Raw genomic sequence first — 6,000 nt, 5'->3', positions numbered from 1 at the left:
GTTCCTTTCTTTAGGTTTATTGTGCTCTTCTTTGTCAAATTTTTTTAGGTTGGGTATTTAGTTCACTCAATTTTAAGACTTTCCTCTTTTCTAATGTAAGAATTATAAACAATATTTTTTTCTCTGATAACTGTCTTCGTTGCTTCCTATAATTTTTAAATACAGCTTTTTTTTTTTTTTTTTTTTTTTTTTTTTTAAGTGAGAGAGATGGGGTCTTGCTGTGTTGCTCAAGCTGGACATGAATCTCTGGGCTCAAGCGATCCTCCTGTCACAGCCACCTGAGTAGCTGGGAGTACAGGCATGCACCACCATGCCAAGCCTAAATATAGCATTTTTCTTAACTCTAGGTGCATAAACATTGAATAAATAAAGCAATTTGTCCAGGTATTTATTTACATAATCTGATAATGTGTTGAGAGCATTAGGGCATAGAATACAGTTTTCATAATTTCTAATGTACTTTAAAAAAATCTTAGATATACCTCAAATAAATAACTCCATAATTTCCTTTCCCTCTCAAGTATACATGCCTTACCAGGGTAAAAAAATAAAATTAGCACGTTTAAAATCAGAAAACATTCTTACGCAGGGCCCATGACCTTTTGTATTTATGCTACCTAAAACATAGAGAAGACTGAACGTTATATGTATAGCTAGAAAAACCAAGACTGAATGTGCTTTTAGTTCATCCTCTTTCCAATTAGACACTTCCTCCCTCGCAGGTGGATCCTTTTAGGGGCCCTAGTTTTGGAGCCCAAGAGCTTGGTTTGTTGTAGACTCAACCTCTTAATCAAATGTATCTTTCGCAAGTCTTTTAAGGACTTTACAAACTTCAGTCTCCTTATTTTGTTCATTAAAAATCATAATATCAAATTCCTAGAATTTTTCTAAGGATTTAATAAATGTGAAAAAATTATTTAAAATCATACTTCATATTTACAAGGTAAATAATTATTAATTATTGTTCTCCCTATGGTGGTATTTCTCCTCAAATTTTCATACCTTTTTTTTTTTCTCATTTGTTTTTCTACTTTCCTACTTCCCCTAGGAAGCTTTCACTTTCCCTCTCTAAATACTGGAAAGGGGTCCTGATCCAGACCACAAGAGAAGGTTCTTGGATCTTGCACAAGAAAGAATTTGAGGTGAGTCCATAGAGCAAAGTGAAAGCAAGTTTATTAAAAACGTAAAGGAATAAAAGAATGGCGTACATAAGCAGAGCAGCTCTGAGAGCTACTGGTTGTCCATTTTTATAGTTATATCTTGATGATATGCTAAGCAAGGGGTGGATTAATCATGCCTTCTCTTTTTAGACCATATAGGGTAACTTCCTGACATTGCCATGGCATTTGCAAACTATCATGGTGCTGGTGGGAGCGTAGCAGTGAGGACAACCAGAAGTCACTCTTGTCTTGATGGTGTGGGTTTTGGCAGGCTTTTTTACTGCAACCTGTTTTATCATCAGTGTCTTTATGACCTGTATTTTGTGTAAGCTCCTATCTCATCCTATGACTTAGAATGCCTAGCTCACTGAGAATGTAGCCCAGCAAGTCTCAGCTGTATTTTACCCAGCTCCTATTCAAGATGGAGTTGCTCTGGTCCAAACACCCCTGCGTCTTCTGATTTAGAGGCCAAGTTCAATCTTCATAGATGGGAAATCCCCTATAGATCAATTATACATTTAAAGCACCTCTTTTTGCCGAGGAAAAACAAAGGTGCAGGGAATGATTATCCCAATATCTGTAATTGGGGGTGGTAAAATTTCCTAGGAGTTAATGGTAGAGTCAAGACCAAAACAGAGGTTTCAGGACTCTTCTTACCTGATGAGTGACACTTTTAATTTTTCTTTACTTAAGTGTTTTGGCCAGTAATTCGCAACCCTTTTTGAGGTAGTTATGCCCATAGGACATCCAACAATGGTCATCTATGAGTCTACTGGAAAAAAATAACACTTTTATTAAAAGGCTTGATGATAGCTATGTGATGTTAGTCCACAGAGTACCTATTAAGTGATGAACCTCAAGATGCCTAAGAATTTAGAAATAAAATAAAATTCAGTCAGTAAAATACAACCCTACATTGCAAAACCAGACATTCAAAAGCCAGTATGGGACACAGAATGTGGCAACTAGATAAAAAGTATTTCATTGTTGTCATTTATTTTGTCTCCCTTGAAGAAACAGTCTCTAATGGCAAGTCACTTGCCTTATAAACAGACTTCATTAAATCGATATTGATTGATTGGACATCAGCAGTCACTCACTGAGTTTCATTCAGTCCATCCAACTGAAAACATGGGATATCATGCTTGCCCCTAAGGTGCCATGACTTTGGTACACAACACCTAAATGTCTCCAGAAAGTTCACAGATGCCTGGCTAGCAGCCATCACTCCTAGTGGAAAGGATGCCCAGTACCCAGCTGATTCCATCACGACAGCGTCCTTAACAATAGCTATAGACTATTGCTTGTTTAACCTAGCTTCAGGGACCAACATCATTCACAGAGAGGGAGCAAGCAGGGGTCTGGTCAGTCACGTCCAGCCTGGCGCCTACAAAGAGATTAGGCAAGGCTGTGGAGTAACGTGAGCAGTTTGGGCGTCCACTGTCCGGCTCCAGTATCCCCGAGTCCAGAGGCAACAGGAGTCTCTAGACATTATGCACTGTAGAGAAATCAAAGAATTCGAGAGCAAGGCCCTGGAATGCCTGGCTGCCTCCCAATTCTCTTACGAAGAAATAAATTCCATTGTTGTCTCACTCTCCTTTCCGTACTCTCGAAATCAGCAGTTACTGTACTGCAGCACCTTTCCCTCTCCAAGGAGACTCTCAGCCACAGCAGGAAGCACAGGGATCTTAAAACATAAACTTACAGTGCTCCCCACATTGATCTCCCACATGAACCCATCTCTCTTGTCACGGACTGTGGGCTTCGTGACTTTCTCCATGTGCTGGACTGTTGCGTGGTCACTGTTGCCAGGGACTCTTTGAACTAATCCCAAGCCTATGTCAGAAAAGCCTGTGATCGATTCCCAGTGCCATCCTGAACCACGAGATTGGAATATCGCACCTTTCAACTGCCTGGGCTGATAAACAATACAGCATGTACTCAGCTTCATAAACACTCTGCCTTGTTACAAAGGGCATTGCAAACTCGCCGTGATAGGACTTGACCTTAAAAGCTATAGACAATCTAGCGGAGCACAGACGGTTTCATAAAGTACAATCACTTCCTGGAATTCTTGGGCCAGTGCAGTCGGAGCCGTGCAAATCCTGTTTTCCTTGCATTGTTTCCTGCATGTGAATATCATCAGTCTAGCAGGTCTGTAACCATGGCACTTGTAAATAGCCGAGGGGCGACTTCTGATAAAGGCATACAGTTTTAAGAAGCTTTTTTTTTTTTTTTTTTTTTTAAAGACAAGCCCAAGTCAAGCTCTACAAATGCCATATAGCAACAACCAAGTTGACAAATGGCGGTTTCTAAAGCACATATATCCAGATCCAGATCCAGATTTGTTTTTAAATCACCAAAGGAAGCAGAATAATTGATGCCCATTGTATTGAGGGTACCGTCAGTTGTTTTTCACTTATTGTAATGTAAATTTCCACACCAAATCCATAGAGATGGACACTGACTACAATTGCTAGCAATTCTTTCCACAGTATGTTTCCTTTTCCACTGAATGGGGCTGGGAAATTTTAAGTGCTCCGTCCTTCAGTTTCTCCAGCCGGCAAGAGGAAGAGGAAACACCAGTTATTTCTTGGAATGCTCGGTTTAAAACTTACTCTTCAAAAGTTTGACACCACTCTTCCTACTCCAACTTCATCTGGGGCTCCACAGGCTCTTATTTAAGCTTTGAGATGATACAGTGAATGAAACATGTAGTCCCAGCTACTCAGGAGGCTGAGGTGAGAGGATCACCTGAGCCTGGGAGGCAGAGGCTTCTGTGAGCTCTGATTGCACCACTGCCCTCCAGCCTGGGCAACAGAGTGAGACCCCACCTACAAACCAACAACAAAACAAACAAACAAACAAACAAACAAAACAGGGAGACACGCACAAATAGACTGCTTTAAGTTTCTGGAAAATCCAAAGATTTTTACTAGATTTACTGCAAATGCCTCAGTATACAAAGTTTCAACTGGCTGAATCAATTCTGATTCTTCTGCCTTGTATATTATTGGAATGTTGGTTGAACTGAAAATGTAAGTTAATATTCTTAGCAGATGTAAAATGTGGTGGATATTGGGCTAACTGTCAACAAAAGTGTTTTAGGCTGAGAAGGATATCCTTGGGAGAGAAAGAAAAGAAGAGACTACTCATACAATAGTATGAGACTATTGCTTATGTTTTCATAGAGACTTATGTTTAATTTTTTAAGATTCAGAAGTCTTTCTGAAACTTTAAATTATTTCTTTTTCTCTCTCTCTCTCTTTTTGGAGATGTGGTCTCTTTCTAGCTTTGGCTGGAGTGTAGTGGTGCAATCATGGCTCACTTCAGCCTCAATCTTCCAGGTCAAGTGATCTTCCCGCCTTGACTCCTAAAGTGCTGAGATTGTAGGCGTTAGCCACAGTGACTCGCATATTTCTATTTCTGAATTTAAAATCAAAATCAGTAACATCTGACCAGTATCTTCACTTGAGTATCAAGGACAAGTTTGACGCCTTTGGGAAAAATTATGTCTCCTATTATGTCAACACATGGTAAACACTAAAAGTTTTAGGATAGTAATTAACAAAATATACCCCGGTTTAATCCTTTCTCTTAAAATAATTAGCAAAAGTATGTTTGATGAGTTGTTTTCTCATGACATATCTTAGAATGATGATCTGCTTTCAAGTCTTCACTTTCCATGAAACTACTCTGTGTTTCAGGTGTCATCTAACTTTTTTTTTTTTTTTTTTTGACAGAGTCTCGCTCTGTCGCCAGGCTGGAGTGCAGTGGGGCAATCTCGGCTTACTGCAACCTCTGCCTCCCGCCTTCAAGCGATTCTCCTGCCTCAGCGTCCTGAGTAGCTGGGACTACAGGTGCCCACCACCATGCGCTGTTCATTTTTGTCTTTTTAGTAGAGACGAGGTTTCACCATGTTGGCCAGACTGGTCTCAATCTCTTGACCTCATGATCTGCTGGCCTTGGCCTCCCAAAGTGCTGGGATTATAGGCGTGAGCCACCGTGCCTGGCCCATCGAACTGTTTAATATAGATTGTATGATGTTTTCATTAAAAAAGCTGGGCTCAGAAAGGCTGTATAAAGCCACACAGCCAGCAAGCAGCAGAGTCTGCATTTTAATCCACACATTCATGGCTTCAAAGCAATGTAATTTAACTCTAACAATGCAATTGAACTAACAACTGACATCAGACACAAATATTCTGAAGAACCTGGAGAAATAGAAAATAATTGGATAGAACTGATGGCTCACGGGCAGAAATATAAATGGCATTGTTCAGCCATGAAGCCATATAATTTCAACGTGACTTTCCTTCTCTATTGTCCTATCTCATTGTCTAGCTTGTAATGTGGTCACAATCATGTCACATGGCTGACTTCCTGCATATTTGGTTTCCTCATGGGAGTTTAGTAATTCCTGATTGATTTAGAGCAATAAAATAAACTAAAATAAATTCTAGTTTTTTCAACTTCCATGCCATAGAAGTGAAAATGTATTTTCACATTGATGTATTTAACCACTTCCCCTGCACGAACTAGTGATATGATGCCAATTCTCGAAGGATCTGACTTCTCTTTACATTTATATAAGTTCTCTGAGCTCAAGGGTAAGGTAATATACACTTTCCTTGGCAGCCAGCTGGCTCAGAGACATTCTCTGTTGGTTAAAACCACTTCTCTGGGTCCCATTACCATATTGCCTGCAACCTAATAATGCCACACCAAATTCGGCTTTCTGATAAGCATGAGTAACTTCCTCTATAGCCAGAGGGAGGCACATAGCATGACTTTGGAACCAGACTTGGCTTTATATATTATATTTACTTTAGGGGGCAAT

At 39.9% G+C, this 6,000-nt stretch overlaps 1 long non-coding RNA gene across 1 annotated transcript; it reads left to right on the top strand.

Annotated features, from left to right (window-relative positions):
- The first annotated feature begins 3,013 nt into the window (after positions 1-3,013).
- Positions 3,014-5,628, top strand: LOC105546466. Its single transcript, XR_001007101.1, has 2 exons — positions 3,014-3,314; positions 4,906-5,628. It is a non-coding gene; the product is annotated as an uncharacterized LOC105546466 (long non-coding RNA).
- The last annotated feature ends 372 nt before the right edge of the window (positions 5,629-6,000 follow it).

The sequence above is a fragment of the Mandrillus leucophaeus genome, unplaced genomic scaffold, assembly GCF_000951045.1.
Source record: "Mandrillus leucophaeus isolate KB7577 unplaced genomic scaffold, Mleu.le_1.0 Scaffold36, whole genome shotgun sequence".
In the NCBI taxonomy this organism is placed as follows: domain Eukaryota; kingdom Metazoa; phylum Chordata; class Mammalia; order Primates; family Cercopithecidae; genus Mandrillus; species Mandrillus leucophaeus.
The sequence above is the reverse complement of the archived record's forward strand: the minus strand, read 5'-3'. Positions and strand labels throughout refer to the sequence as shown.